At 46.8% G+C, this 16,382-nt stretch overlaps 1 long non-coding RNA gene across 1 annotated transcript; it reads right to left on the bottom strand.

Annotated features, from left to right (window-relative positions):
* Positions 1-4,777: 4,777 nt before the first annotated feature.
* Positions 4,778-10,475, bottom strand: LOC144304637 (uncharacterized). The gene is made up of 3 exons (XR_013371562.1): positions 10,310-10,475; positions 9,463-9,609; positions 4,778-5,544 (listed from the first exon to the last, which is right to left on the bottom strand). It is a non-coding gene; the product is annotated as an uncharacterized LOC144304637 (long non-coding RNA).
* Between the last annotated feature and the right edge of the window lie 5,907 nt (positions 10,476-16,382).

Genomic DNA, 16,382 nt, shown 5'->3' with positions numbered 1-16,382 from the left:
CACTACCACATTCTATACTGAAGTTGTTTAGTCTTCTTTCCCGTGTTTCTCCCTCCTTCATTGCACTCTTGCCAAGGGGCCCAACACCACACACTGACACCCGGACGTCACTAGGGATTGACTCACTGGTCAGCATACGGGTTGCTGGGTGGCCTGTGAATCTTTTCTGAATCTGGTCTGCATCCCAGACTTTTGGAAATGGCAGAGGGGCACAAGTCCAACATAGGACAAGCTATGAAATACAGAAAAAAAAAAAGCAATCTTTTCTCGAAGATTAAAAAGAGAAAACCTATATATCTTGGGTAGCAATTCAGGGTGTTGGATACATTCCTGTATAAAATGATTTTAAACGTTTGCCGCTTCCCATGCATTCCATACACACCAACACATACACGTACGCTCACAGTCACACTCACTCCAGGCATCTGCCTCCCCTTATTCTCTAGCAAACCTAACTACAGTCTTCCCTCCAGAATCTTTTCAATCTGAAGAATGACAAAAATAACAAAAAGCGATTTGTAATCCCCATGCAACTCTTACGAGTTCCTCGGAAATAAATCCATATGAACCCATCCAGTAATCCTGGAAAATAATACCCATTTCCACTGTTAATTTTTTCACCTTTTAATAAAAAGGCTACCAAAGGAAAGGGGAAAGTTTAAACTTTAAAGTAAAAGGAGCAAAATGAAATAGCAGGATCTAGTAGACTAATGTTCTGTCCTCTTTGGTTCCCATGATGACCCTCCTGTCCCCTGAAACCACACAGGAAGCATTTCCACCTACAACACACATGCCAAAGGGGCATAATGTCAGGAGGCAAAGTCACCGACAGTCACTCGTTCAACAGATGCTCATGTATTTTGTATCATACAAAGCGGCTCCGATCAACTTACATTCAAGTCTAACACGGTCAAGATATTAGCTTCCAGAACATCTTGTGTTTGGAGAACAACAGATAATAGCCAAATGAAAACAAGTTACATTCCTGTCTTATCCTGGACCCTCTCTTTTGGAAAGATCGAGGAATCAGACATTCTGGCCTGAAAATCACAACTGATTTATTCCCATTTCTTCAACAGAGCGGCTTTTCTCTGCTCCAACCACGGTGGCTTGGGTGAGAGTCCTTGATGATCCTTAAACACACACCTTCGCGTACGTACAAACACACAGCCAGATACAAGGCTTCAGAACAAATAGTCACTCAAAGACATATCTTTAGTTATTTTATACTTGAGAACTTATTTCCAAAGAAAAAAAATTAGTTAATATATATGCCTTACGTGTCTACGGGGATTGGATGTTTCGCAAAGATGATGAGCCAGACATTGGCCTTCCAACAGACTGGAAACTCGGAGTAAGAGCCCAGCAAACCCACTCAAACAGAGAAGAAAAATCTATAACGTATGAATATGAGACAAAAACAGATACCTGAAGGTATTTGTGTATTTGTCATCCCCAATATAGGATTGTAAGCTCCTTAAAGGCAAAGTTATTGAAACATCCTCATTTTATTTTATTTTATTTTATTTTATTTTATTTTATTTTATTTTTATTTTATTTTATTTTATTTTATTGTTATTGAAACATCTTCTACCCTCCACGTTATTTAATTCACGACCGTGTTTTCCCCATAGTCCTTGCATAATATATGTTGCTGGAACTGAATACCTGTGCTCAATAAATACAAGAATGATTAATTATCATTGACATTAGCAGAGCTACAAAAATAGACAGAGCTACAAAAAAACCCTTTCCTGGAGCTTCTAGGTGGTTCAGTCAGTTGAGAGTCTGACTCTTGATTTCGGCTCAGGTCTTGATCTCAGGGTCGTGAGATCAAGCCCTGAGTCAGGCTCCAAGCTCAGCAAGGAGTCGGCTTGAGATTCTCTCTAAAATAAATATTTATTTTTTTAAAATGCCCTTTCCCTGGCCAGGCTGTCCACACCGATTATAGGTACAGATGCACTCTAAGAGACCCAGTTCTATTGGCATAGTCTGAACTTTACACTGGAAAAGCACAGCAGGAACACCTTTCTAGAATTTTCTCTTCCATCACAAATATGGCATCCGTTGCTACAAAAGGAATTATCTCTTCACAGTATTCAGAATTCTTTCTGGCTAACCCTCCTGGATTTAGGGGGAAATAAGAAAAATGTTAATAGCATAGGAAAAAAAACCCTGGGGATTATCCTGGATCACCTCAACTTTTAAGAATGACAGAATTTTGAAGAAGAGAAGAAATAATTAGAGCCTAACTTATTTTCTTCTTTTACTCAAGGCCAGATACAAGATAGCAGGTCAGTCCCTAGCACACTCTGACACGTAACAGGAATTTTCTGAGAATATCCTTTGTGACATCAATGAGCATCTTTGTCTGAGCTCTATGGGTGAAATTTCTCTTAAGTTGCAATATTAAAAATAACAAAACGTGTATTGTGAGGAAGTCTTGAAGCTCAAAAGAGATAATATACATTAAAGTGTTTAGCACATGAGGACCCTATAAGTGGTACTATTACTGTAACTAGTAATACATTCCAAAATAACTGTTTTATTCATAGCTGTGAACACTTTAATCATATAAACCATGTGTTCATAGAAGCCACAAAGTGAAAAATCTAATATTTATCTTCAGATACTCATGGATTTCCTACTGTGTCCAAGGCTCCTCCTCTTTCCGCAGGATAATTTTATGTAATATTCATAACATGCTGCTAATACCTTATGCTCACAAAGAGAAAATAATTCAACTGGTCTTATAGCCACTGGATGATGCAGATTGACGCTTGGTCTTGACAAAGACTCAAGAGCAATGGAAGGAACTTATTAGTCGTCCTTAATGGACCAATGTTAATAGTTTATGCTGTTTATGGCTATTGTGTTTGTTTCTCATTTGGGTTTGTTTTGGGTGTTTTGTTGTTGTTGTTGTTGAGTTTTTTTTGGGTTTGTTTGTTTGTTTTTGTAGTTAGAATAACATGAAGTAAGGAAACCCTTAGTGAAGGCACAAAAGCCATAGCCAAGAGTAGTCAGTACACTAACCGGGTCAACCAGGATAATATCTTACTTTAGCTGGTTACTGCCTCAGCAAATTGTGTAAAGGAGTAAATTAGGAAAAGAACTCCACAGTCCCTACCACTAATATCCAGAGTCCGAAGGATCAACACAAAATTATCAAGGCAATAAGCAGATAGTATGAAATCAAGAGAGCATGTATGTGCTAATGAAGGAATGAACAAGGTGGCAGCAACCTGGAAATTGGGCAGGTGCAGCCCTTGGTAAAGCAGCCCCTGGGGAGCAATATCATTGCTGAGTATTCATGGCTGAATCCTTTTTAATAAGTAGGGTGGTGAATACAGAGAACCAGAAAGCTACGTCTACCCGAACTACCCCTGATGCTGCTGTCAAATCGCATTCAATATGTGTCATGAATAAAAATACACTTTTTTCCATGTGTGGACAAAACTCACAAAGTCATTTAGGACAATGCAGTTAATCAGGTTCTGGAGAGCATCTGAGGCTGTAGAAATTGTGTCATTCACAAAATGTAACCCAACAGATCTATAAAAAGATGCTCGAATCACTAATCATCAGGGCAGTGCAAACCAAAGCCACAATGAGATACCCCCTCACCTCACCCTGCCTGTTAGAACGGCTGTTAACAAAATTACAAAAGAAGTACTGGTGTGGACGTAGAGACAAGGGAGCCCCTGGACATTGTTGCTGGGGATGTAAACTGGTGGAGCCACTAGAAAACGGTATAGAGATGCCTCAAAACTTTAACGTTAAAACTACCGGACGATCCATCAACCTCACTTCTGGGATGTGTTTAAAGAAATAAAATCAGGACCTCGAAAAGATACCCGCGCTCCCACATTCACTGCGGCAGTATTCACAATAGTCAAGATTCACGCAGAAACAGCCGAAGTGTCCGTGGGCAGGTGGGTAGAGATGCTACGGTGTGTGTGTTTATATACACAATGGAATGTCAATCAGCTTCCAAGAACAAGGAAGCCTTGGCCCCTGCAGCAACATGGATCAACCCAGACGGTAAAATTAGCCAGGTGCAGAAAGGGAAATACTGCGTGACCTCCCTCAAACAGACACTCTAAAAAAGTCAAACTCGTAAAAGCAGACAGTGAAGATAATGGAGAAAATGGGGAGATGTTGGTTAAAGGATGCAAACACAGCGTTTTGCAGGATGAATACGTCCTGGAGCTCTCAGGCCCAGCACAGGGACGTCGTTTCAATACTGTATATGGGAAGTGTGCTGGGACCGTGTATCTTAAATGCTCGCACCACAAAAATAAAAATAACTATGTCAGGGGGTGGATATGTTAATTAACTTGATTGTGGTCATCATTCCACAACGTATACGTGAAATACACACAATTTTTATTTCTCAACTGTACCTCAATAAAACTGAAAATATTTTTAAACGAAATATTTCTTGGAAATCAGAAGGTTCTAATATCAGAGTTATGACGTCTAGAAAGTAGGATAAAAGGCAACAAACTCACAAGAGAGTTGTCCTTCTCTTTTATTTAAAAGGAAATACTGCACTTCTCCATCTTTGGATAGATTATCACTACTACTAAAAGCCTTATATATGAATTTTTGAAAGCAGTAATGCATCTGCATTACTTCTCTGGCTTTTAAAATCCATAATAGAAACTTAAACGCCTTAGAAAAAGAACCTTACGTATATATGTCTAGGAGTAATCCTACCTAGTAATCATGAACATACTTAGAAGCTCATAATCAGATTTTATTTAGAAACGTCGCTGTTAAAAACGTCAATACTTTGATCCCCCCAGACTCCAGTTACACTTCTGTAGCGCTGTGGTAACAGAGCAGAATATTTTGTCTTAAGTGAGTAAGCTCCTTAAAGGTAAAGAATCATTAACATTTTCAAGTGTCAAGTTGTCATCTTGCCAAATTTTATTTACAGCTAACATTTTGACGGCAGCAAGACATAGCAGATGTATACAGGAGGCCTCGCTTCCGATTGCAAACTTTCACTAATAACGTGAACTTGAACAAACCATTGTCCTTTCCTGGTCCTCAGCTGTCTTAGTGGTAAAATGAGTTGAGTCGACTTTAGGATCAAGTGGAAAATGCTTTGAAATAAAAGCACTAGAGCCTAGAACATTCTTCTCCAACTTAACGTTGAAATAATGACACTAAGTGAAACAAAAGCGAGACAATGACACTAATTTCAGGAGAAATAGGACCGCGAGATGAGGTTCCATCTAATACACAGAGGGGGCCAATTTAGTCCGTAATCTTTATTGCTAAAGACAAATGCTGAATGGTAATTTGTTCGAGTTGCGTAGCAGGTAATTTCTTGGAACAGTGAGTTTTCCTCAGTGGAATCTTTGAATTTTTTTTTCTGCATGCTGAAACCTGAAATGACCTTTCATTTCCCTAATATGTAGCTCAAAAATTGGAGGACTGGATCAAGTTTCAATGCCTCTACTATTGTCACAATGGCTAAGCCAAACTCAGACCACCAGTCTTCCATCCTCTATTTGTGGGGTTCAAGAGTTAAGTCTGTTTGAAAAATTAAACATAAGAAATACATAGTTAATATATATACATCATTGTCCAGATAACAATATCTAATTCTAAAAATAAATGTTTATGTTTTCATGGCTATGCTTCACTTCATTCACAAAAAAAAAAAAAAAAAAAAGAAATCAGGTAAACTTGACCTATATCATTTAGAATGATAAAATAAATGGTTAGCAGACCTTGCTTCTCAAATAAGTATTAGACTTTTTATACTTTTTTGCACAACAGGATTCTGTATCCTTTTATGGTTTGAGAGGTGATGGCCAAGCACAAAGACGTGGGAGCCATATGGGGTATGTACGTCAGGAATTTCTAATAAATGTCTACATCTATAATGTTTCTACCAAATATCTACATTAAATGGATCAACTCTGAAAGACGTGGCATTTTTCAATAAAATTCAGCTTTTGAGCAGTGATTTTTTTAATCTATCCTTCCAGTGAAAATGTTGCTATTAAATGAATATAACTGTACTTCTAATTCCTAAGTACTTTGAATTTCAGCCAAAATACAGCATGATTTTCATAATGTCATTGGATATGGTCATTGCCATTGTCTACAACTTGATTGCTACCATAATTCTTGGTGATTTTAGTAGCCAGGCAGCTCATTGACCTCTACTCTTTAAATAATATTGATCTCTTCTCCTCTTAAGTAACACGGTGCCCTAAATGACATCTCCCCTTTACGATCTCAATAGTAAACATTACTCTCTTTTGTGCCCACCTCCTCCTCCACATTTCCTCATTCTCTCTGGTACCAGGTTTTCAGTATTTCTTCTACCCACTGGAACCTACAATCTTGCAATTTTGTTTTCACAGCTTACTCTCGCCATTCCTTACCCAGCCTTTGTGTCCGTGTAGGTGCAGGTGTCTGCAGAAAAACACAGAACCACGCTTACTGGTCTCACTTTAAAGTCAAGGGCACCAACCTTAAGTAGCCCCTTCATGCTGCCCAAGCCATCATATTGTATTTTCCTACCATATGTTTTTATTTTCCTAGTATTTTACAGCCTTTTCACTTTCCTCAAACCTTCAATGCCTCCACCCTCAGATTATGACCACCTTCTTTCCTTCTATCTTTGCATGGCCTCTCCATGTATGCCCTAGATCCCAATATCCTCTCCTACACAAGAGTATTGTTTCCAGGAGTTCTCCTCTCTTTAAGGGAGCATCACGTTTTCCCATCTGTATTGGCTCATCCCCCACTAGCACACTGACGTGCAGTTATATATTTCATCTTAGAAGTGACTTCCTGTTACCCCATATCACCTTCACTCTGCCCACCTTTAGAGCAAAACTCATCAAAAAAAAAAAAATATATATATATATATATATACACTCCCTGAAGATTTTTTCCTGTTGAATGCAATCCAGTCAAGGCTTCTATTGCATCCAGTCTTGTGAAGTCCTCAGTGATCATCTCCTCATTCTCAGACTTCCCCTTAACTTAATGTATCCATAGCATTTGAACCAGTTAATCACCCAGATTCCTTGTCTAAACCCTTTCTTCAGTTGGTCTCCATGCATTTTGTCTTGATTTCAGTCTCTCTGCTTTGCTTCTCTTAACATTCTCTTAACATTGGAATGCTCAGTACTTGGACTCCTCTCAATCTTCACTCATACCCTAGGTGATAGCTTCAGTTACGATCTCCTCTATCTGCTCACTGCTCTCAATTTAATAATCAGCCCAGAGTTCTTGCCTGATCTCAAGACTCAAATATCCAACGACTTACTCAACATCCACTGAAATGTTTAATAAGCACATGCCCAAAGCTCTGGATTATTTTACTCCTAAATCTGTTTCTTTGGCAGGATTTTCCATCTCATCATCTCTATCATTCCAGTTCCTCAACTTCAAGAGTTAGAATCATCCTTGTTTCCTCTGTTTCTCACATTTCACACATCCAAGTCACCAATACATTCTGTTGGCTTTATCATCCAAATACATCCAGGAACTAACACCTTCTCATTATTTCACTATTACCACCTAGTCCAAGCCCTCACCCATCTCACTGACCTGGCTCTATTAACCTCTGAACTGCTCTCTCTTCTTCTCTACTTGACCTCTTTAAAGTTTTTCTCAATGCAATAGCCGGGCAATTCATTTTATAACATAAGTTATATAATATTATTTCTCTGCTCAAAACCCTCTCATAACTTCCTACGTCATTTGGAGTGAAATCTAAAGCCTTTACGATGGCCTAGAAGTCCTACAAGATTTTGCACCATCTCTCCACTCTCCCCCTTCCAAGACCTTTGTAATACCATCTGCTACCACTCTTCCCTTTTCCCAATCAAGCCACTTGGGTCCCTCTGCTTGTTTATGGACATGCCAAGTATGCCCCTATTTCAGAGTCTCTGCTTTCTGTGTTGTCTCTTCAGTGAGGACTTTCCTGACCATCGTATACAAAATAACAATACAGCCTCCCCACCCCAGAAGCTCCAGCCCCCTCCCACACTCACTTTTCTTCATAGTACTAATCATTTGGCGTACGACACATTTATTTTTCTATTGTGCCATTCCTCACTAAATATAGGCTCCATGAGTGAAAGAATATTTTTTTGCTTATTTGTTCATTCACTTATTCCAAATCCTAAATAATGCCTGGGTATATAGTAGTAGCTCAATAAATATTTGTTGAGTAAAGAAACCATTTTTACATAATTCAAAACGGAATTTTGATCCAAAGGGAGTTTGTCATTATTTAAAAGCACAAAATCTCAAAGCATTAGAACTGGAAAGAACATAAGGACCACCCTCCAAAAATAAAATATTTCCATTGTCTTCTCCAGAACCCTTATGGGCAATGGGATCATGAGTCAGGACTAGGAAAATGTAAATGCTCAGTTACCCTATCCCAGCCCCAACCAAAGCAGCCCTATTTTGTTGTTGTCATTGTTTTCTATTTTAAGCTTCAACATAACGGTTTACTAAATATTTTACTAAATATTTTAAAGTTCTGAAACCTAAAAACTAGAACTTCAGATCTGGTGAAAATATTCAGTCACAAAGAAAGAGATTGCATCCTGGAAAATGAAGTGAGTTAATCCAGGTCAAATCACAAGAACTTCAGAAAACCAGGGCTGGAACTCCTGGCTCCTCAATCCTGTCCTCATGTCTGCCCTCCTCCAGGCCAAGATTTCTCCATGGAGAGCTGTTCCTCAATGGGCATAATGCTTGAATGTGTTGCCCTTCCAAAAGATCCAATTATTATTTCAGATTTAATTATCACAGTCTCGGTTTCTTACAAAATTTTTTAGATTTAAAATTCAATAATTGCTCTTTCAGATTGCTGAAAATAATACACATATGTTTGAGCTTTTCATGATTTCTCATAAAAACTAACCTGTGTTCACATTGCTAAAGCAGGGCAGGAGACTGGATTGCAGTTTGCCACATTTAAGTATTTCCTTAAATAGATTATGGAATCTAAATTTTCTGCACCCTATTTCTCAATTTCTCTTCAACGCATCCATGGATAGACTCTTCAGCACACAACCCACAAAGTTAAATTGGTTTGTGATTGGAACAAATGAAAAAGAAAACGTATGACCCGTGTGTATTCCACCAAGCTGACACGATGCATGTGTTTCTCTGCCGGGTTTAGATTAACCGCTGATTTGATGCACCAACTGGCCCATTTCTCATAAATGGGTTTTCTTCTATTCAGTGTTTGGTAAGCTCCTTGTCAACAAGATAACTCCCTAGGCTGAATAAAAGCCCCCTTAGACCCTGACAGCCTTGGAGGATTATTTGCTAGGCAGTGATTTTAGGGACCTCTGACAACTTCATTTTGATATTTTCCAAGAAAAAAAATATGACTAAAACCCCTAAACACTTAAGCATTTCCAATTTTAAAGGCTTAATGCTCAGAAAAAAAAATGGGAATCCTACCAGGATTTTTGATGGCTACTTAAAAGATGGGATATCTAATCCATTCCTTCATTTATTGCAAAGAAAGCAAATTCAAGGCAGCAGTAATTCACTCGATCAAAAGAAGTTTTCAGCCCCAAGGGCTCTTTGTGGTTCTCAGGATTGGTTCTGTGCAAAAAATAAAAAAATAATAAAAAACAAAAATAGAACAAGTGCAAAGAATTATCCCAGCATGGGCTTCACCTATCAGCTACATTTCCAAGATCTTATTTGTTGGTGGTTGAACCTTGAAAACCCCATAGCGGCTCCTGTTTACAGCTTGAGTTGTAGTCCATAAAATATCATTTACAACACAATAGAATGTATTGCTTCCATACTTTATACAGCCAGTAATCCTTGTGTACTTAAAATTATCTGATAGATAAATTCAGTAAAATTTATAGTACAAAATTATTATATATATAAATTATATACACTGAGACCTTAAAATCTCCCTCAGTCACTAATTAGCAGTTTGGTTTTGATGTTGGCCCCGTAGAGATCTGAAGACAAGGTGCTCAGGGTGCTTAGGGTGCTCAGGGCACCAGCACACCAATGGGCTCCTAATCGTTTCCCCAGCAAAGGCTGTCGGTGCATCAGCCGGAGGGGCCCAGGCCGCAAGGCCTCACACTAACCCGGGCCAAGCCAAACCCCAGGGAGACACAGACTTCCCTCAAAGTCCTTTCTTCCTAAAATGAAGCTGAAAACCTCTGCTCCCCACCAGGGACTGAACCTGTGGCTGAGCGACGGCGTGGAAGTGGATGGAAGTGGATGGAGAGGACCGGAGACTCGCTGGCCCGGGGTCAAGCCTCCCAAGGGGATGACTCACCTGCGATGACTTCCACGGGACACGAGGGGGTCGTCGGGCCCCCGGGGCTGGGAGAAGCACATGCAGCCACTCCGCTAAGGCCCCGTGGCCTTCAAAGCTTCTAGCACCTTCAGGGCCGCTGGGACTCTTCCGGGAGTGTGGGCAGGCAGGTGACAGGTGAGCAGGTGACAGGTGAGCCACGGCCCCCAGTGTCCGGGCCCGCCAGCTGTGACCTCGGGTTGGCAGGTGCAGCCACATCGCGCCCCAGCCTGGCCTTGGGCCTGCGGCACATTGTCTCCCTGTCCTTCCCCTGTGTCCACAGAGGGAGAAAGAGAAGGAAGGGGGGAGGGACGGAGGGATGGACAGAGGGAGGGAGGGAGGGAAGGGAGGGAGGAGAGAGAAAGGGGGAGGGATGAGAGAGAGGAGGGAGAGAGAGGGGGAGGGAAGGACGGAGGGAGGAAGGGAAGGGAGGGAGGGACAGAGGGAGGGAGAGAGGGGGAGAGGGAGGGAGAGAGGGAGGAGAGGAGAGAGAGGGGGGAGGGAGGGAGAGAGGAGTGAGAGAGAGTGGGAGGGAAGAAGGAAAGGATGGAGGGAGGGAGGGAGGGGAGGGAGGAAGGAAGGAAGGAACAGGAACAGTGGGGGAGAGAGGAGGGGGAGAGGGAGGGAGAGAGGAGGGGGGAGGGAGGAAGGAAGGAAGGAACAGAGGGGGAGAGAGGAGGGGGGAAGGAGGAGGCGAGAGAGAGGAGGGGGGAGGGAGGGAGGGAGGGAGGAAGGAACAGGGGGAGAGAGGAGGGGGGAGGGAGGAGGGAGGAGGGGGAGAGAGGAGGGGGGAGAGAGGAGAGGGGAGGGAGGGAGGGAGGAAGGAATAGGGGGAGAGAGGAGGGGGAAGAGAGGAGGGGGGAGGGGGGAGGAGGAGGGGGAGGGAGGGAGGAAGGAACAGGGGGAGAGAGGAGGGGGAAGGGAGGGAAGGAGGAAGGAAGGGAGAGAGGATGGGGGAGGGAGGGAGGAAGGAACAGGGGGAGAGAGGAGGGGGGAGGGAGGAGGGGGGAGAGAGGAGGGGGGAGAGAGGAGGGGGAGAGAGGAGAGGGGAGGGAGGGAGGGAGGAAGGAATAGGGGGAGAGAGGAGGGGGGAGTGAGGAGGGGGGAGAGAGGAGGGGGAGGGAGGAGGGGGGAGGGGGGAGGAGGAGGGGGAGGGAGGGAGGAAGGAACAGGGGGAGAGAGGAGGGGGGAGAGAGGAGGGGGAAGGGAGGGAGGGAGGAAGGAAGGGAGAGAAGATGAGGGAGGGAGGGAGGGAGGAAGGAACAGAGGGGGAGAGAGGAGGGGGGAGGGAAGGAGAGAGGAGGGGAGAGAGACGGGGAGAGAGGAGGGGAGGGAGGGAGGAGGGGGGAGAGAAGAGGGGAGACGGAAGGAGGGAGGGAGGGAGGGAGGAGGGGGGATGGAGGGGTTCATGATTTCCCGCGAGGCCCTGAGCTGAGGAGTGACCCCGAGCCCGCGCCCCTGCCCCGCCCGCACGTCCGGTGCTGAGGAACCCACCTGAGCCAGTCGCTGTCCCGCGTCCTGAAATGTCATCCCCGAAGCGGACGCTCTCGAAGCAGCTACACAAGTCAGTCTCTTGCGGGGATGGGGACGGGGACGGGGACGGGGACGGTCGCCGAGCAGCGGCCGGGCATCGAGGAGGCCTGGAGCACCCGCGCCCCGCTGCCCCGCACCTGCCCGCGGCCTCCACCTGCACGTCGGACCCGGGGGTCAGCTGGGCCGGAGCCTCAGGCTGCGTCCCTGGGAGCCCCCAGCGTGGCCGCGGCGCCACCGACGGGGACCGGGTCAGGCCCCAGCACCCGGCACAGAGGGGCACCGCACCCCCCGGCCCCCACGGGGACCCCAGCAGCGTCCAGTGGAGAGCACCCCGACGCCCCCTCCACCAGGACGGACTGCAGCGCCGTCGCGGGTGCTCGGGTTCCCTGTCCTGCCGGGGGTGTCACTTGCCCCCCTCCCCCACCAAGGCGCTCGGGGGGGCCGGCTCCAGCCCCATCCCCACCCCCCCACCCGCCCCCCGTCACCCAGTGTGGCCAGCTGCCTGCCCGACCCGGGAGCCAGCCCAGCGGCGGAGTTCAGTGCGGGGCAGAAAGGCCCCGGGCAGCCCCGCGGCTCGCAGGGGGCAGGTGCGCAGGGTGTTTGGGGGGTGCTGGGAGCCTGGCGCCCAGTGCCCGGAACACCCACCCCCACCCCACCCCCCGTCCCCGGGCGAAGCTCAGAGGAAATCGGCAGGGACGCCAGCACCGAGGGAGACGGACAAAGCTCCAGCCGCTGACCCTAAGGGAACTCCGACCTATGAAGTTCCTAAAGAATTAAAAACAAAGGGGCACCTTGCTGGGCTCAGGGTGTGGAACACGCGAGCCTTGGTCTCTCCGAGTGGTGAGTTTGAGCCCCCGTATCAGAGGTAGGGATTACTTAAAATACTAAAATCTTAAAGAAAAAAAAAAATGAGAGAGAGAGAGAAGTACAAATGGAACTCGCGTGGGCTCCAGCAACCCCACTTCTGAGTGTGCCACCGCGGGTGTGAATCCCTGGGGCGCCGGCCGCCCGCACGCACCCTGCCCCGGGGCTCCCGGCCGAGGCAGGGAAGTGCCCCTGGGCTCCAGCAGCGGACCCTGAGACAGAGAATGTACGAGCGTTATCCGGCCTTTATAAAGGGGGGGCGTCCTGCCGGTTGGGACCCCACAAATAAAGCTGGAGGACAGCGTGCGCACTGGGTAAGCCAGGGCCAGAACTGCACGTTCCCACCCTTAGGAGACCGTGAAAGGATGGAGGTCCTAAGGGGGACAGTGGGACGGTGGTTACCAGGGCGATGGGAGGAAGCCCTGCAAGGTCGTGAGCCTCGGGGTCCCCCCTGGGCCCTGGGACTGAGCCCCCCCACCCCCCGTCCGCCGTCAGGGAACCACGTACAGCAAGCGTCCCCGTTGTCCCACTGGTGTGGGGGTGCCGGCCTCTGCCCCCGCCGCTGGGGCCTCTCCCAATCTTCCAGGTGGCCACAGTGCACCGCAGGCTTCCAGAGAACTCCCTCGACGGCGATGAGATTCCGAGGCTCAAGATGCAAACTGGTGAGGGTGCCAGGGAGTCCTAGGCAGGTGCAGGTAGCCCAGAGCTGCTGTGGCGACAGGGAAGGGACCGAAGAACACCTGTTGCAACAGCGTATTAGGTACCCATTAGGTGGCAAAGGACAAATAATCCCCAAATCAGGGGCTTAATACAATAAAAAGTTTATTTCTCACTTAAAATTCACCGGGTGAGGTGAGTCGCTGGGGCAGAGTGGAAGAGCAGCGCCTGCCTGCTCCTTGTCTGTACCAGGAAACCCCCAACAGGGGGAGGGGGGAGAGGGAAGAGCACCTCGTGGGGACGATGCACTGAGGGTGACGCTGCATGGCCCAGCCACAGCCGAAGCGCTTTTGGGGCCACGGTGCACCTGCGTGCCCTGCAGGAAGGGACCACAGGGAGGGACCGTGGGTGCCAGCTGGCGAGTCTGCCATGGGTGCCAAGGGGGGGCGGAACGCAGCACACGGTGCTCAGGGAAGGCTGAAGGGCACAGGTGACCCCCGAATGTAGAGGTAGGGGGACGGAGGGGGGGTAACCATGTCAATGGAACTGGCTTGAGAGAAGCCCAGATACTGGGTTAAGCTTCGTTCTGGCCAGTCGGGGGGGGGGGGGTGTAGCTGAGATTAACACCTCAACATTGCTCCCCTCACCCCAGGAGGGGACATCCCCATTGAGAAAGCCTGAACAGAACACACACACACACACACACACACACACGCGCGCGCGTGGAATTGCAGAGAATTTGCTCTGTGTGCAGGTCTCTAAGCCGGGACAGGAGTTTCCTCCTGCTTTGGGACCTGGGCTGGAATTGGCACTGGCACCACTAGTTCTGCGGGTCCTCAGGCCTCTGGAGCCGGAGAAGAACCTACCCCAGCTTCCCTCGGTCTGCAGCTCCCTCCCTGAAGCCCCTGGGACCTGTCGCCCCCATGGTCCCTAAGCCAACTGCTCACAGTCACTCCTACACGTAGGTGGCCCGTCGGGTCTGCTCCTCTGGGGCCCAGGCTGATGGCGGAGAGCAGAACGTTGTCATTGGCCGGAGGACTGAAAGCATCCCTGGGGTGGGACAGGTGGGTCCGGGCCCCGGGACAACAGAGCAGGACCCAGGCAGAGGCAGAGAACCCGGGTACACTGTCCTGGCGGAGCCCGAAGAGGGCACGGCCAAGGCAGACAGGACCCCACGGGGGACCCCGGCGCTGACACCCCTGCCTCTACCCAAAGGAGGAAAGGACGGGCTAGAGGGCCTCCATTAGTGCAGAGAAACACGGGGGTCAGCACACCACTTGGCAAACGGAAAGAAGGACGCTTCATAAGGGCAAAGAGATTTTCTGCTTCCTACAGTTGACCCTCGGACATCTCAGGGGTTCGGTTGGCCGACACCCTCCACAGCTCAAAATCCACGTGTACCTTTTTTCTGCTTTCTTTTTCCGGTAGGCTCCACGCCCAGTGTGGAGCTGGAGTCATGACCCAAGGGTGAGAGCCGCGTGCTCTACCCACTGAGCCAGCCAGGGCCTCCCAAAATCCACGTCCCACTTGAATCACCTTACTGATAACATAAACAGTCAATTAAGGCATAATTTGTATGTTGATTACATTATACGCCTTATTCGACAGCACAGTGAGCTAGAGGAAAGAAATTACTACTAAGAGAATCGTAAGGAAGAGAAAATGCACTCACAGTACTGCACGCTATTTATCTAAGAAACTGCCCGTAAGCGGGCCTGTGTAGCTCCAGCCTGTGTTGTTCAAGGGTCACCCGTCGTGTTAGAGGTGAAGCGCCTGCGTCCTGTGAGCTCCCGAGGAAAGATGATGAACAGCCCCGCGGGCCTGGAGCCAGGGGGACCTGAGGTCAGCGTTACTGCAGGTTAAGGAATCAGGTGGTTTGCACGTGAGCTCCTAGCGTGATTATGACAAATAGTATGTGCTCAAAGGAAAACGTGGCTCCCTTCTTTTCCCTCTCAACAACAAATCAAGCAGAAAGCACACATTTGTCCGAGAACAACAGAAAAAAAAAACAAAAAAAAACGCACCAGTTGAAGCTCTGATGCCAGAGATCTGCTTGATATTGCCAATTTTCTTTGTGAACAGTTGTGCCCTATGAAGGTAAGAGCCAACAAATTTTCAGATTCTTAAGCCAATAAACTCAACCTCCGAGTGAGCCAGCCCAGGTCCTGCTGGTATCCACTCCCTGGGTTGGAGAAATGTGCAAAAAGATAATACTGAGCCCAGTGTTCATACGGAAAAACATTATCAATTTATAATGACTTCATAATAAAAATGAGCAAGAAAATACTAATGTATTGAAATCATGAACTATTTTTTTTTCCTTCCGGGGGAGGGTGAGGAAGGGACAGAGGGAGAGAGAGAATCCTAAGCTGAGTCTGCCCTGTGTGTAGGGCTCCGGTCCCCACTCGGGCTGGATCCCTTAACCCCGAGATCATGACCCTGAGCTGAAACCAAGAGTCAGACACTAGCCTATGAGCCCCCCAGGAGCACCAACTATTCACTTTTTAATGAAGTGTTTGTCTCTTAACAAAAACTTTGATTTCACAATTAGATACATAATATTCATGCCTTGTGATCCCCACAGGAAACAATGTTTTTTAAATAAGGCAATATATTGAGGACAATGTATCTGGGGCACCTGGGTGGCTCAGTCAGCTAAGCCTCCGCCTGCGGCTCAGGGCAAGCAGGGCTCCCTGCTCAGCGGGGAGTCGGCTTCCTCCTCTGCCCCTCCCTCTGCTCCTGCGCGCTCTCTCTCTCTCTCTCTCTCTCTCTCTCTCAAGTAAATACATAAAGTATTTTTTTTAAAAAAAGAAGATCTATTTAAGTCATGACAGGCTGAAAGAAAACTCCAGACAGTGAAATCGGAAGGAAAAAAAACAAACCTTATTTGGTAGTTTAAGACCCAAATAAGCAAGGCTTATTTCCTGAAAATAAATAAAAGGTAAATTAAAGCTTTTAAATAGTGATTTTTTAGGGGCAGCCCGAGTGGCTCAGCGGTCTA

Source organism: Canis aureus, chromosome 34, assembly GCF_053574225.1.
Source record: "Canis aureus isolate CA01 chromosome 34, VMU_Caureus_v.1.0, whole genome shotgun sequence".
In the NCBI taxonomy this organism is placed as follows: Eukaryota; Metazoa; Chordata; class Mammalia; order Carnivora; family Canidae; genus Canis; species Canis aureus.
This window is presented reverse-complemented; position numbering and strand designations above follow the sequence as displayed.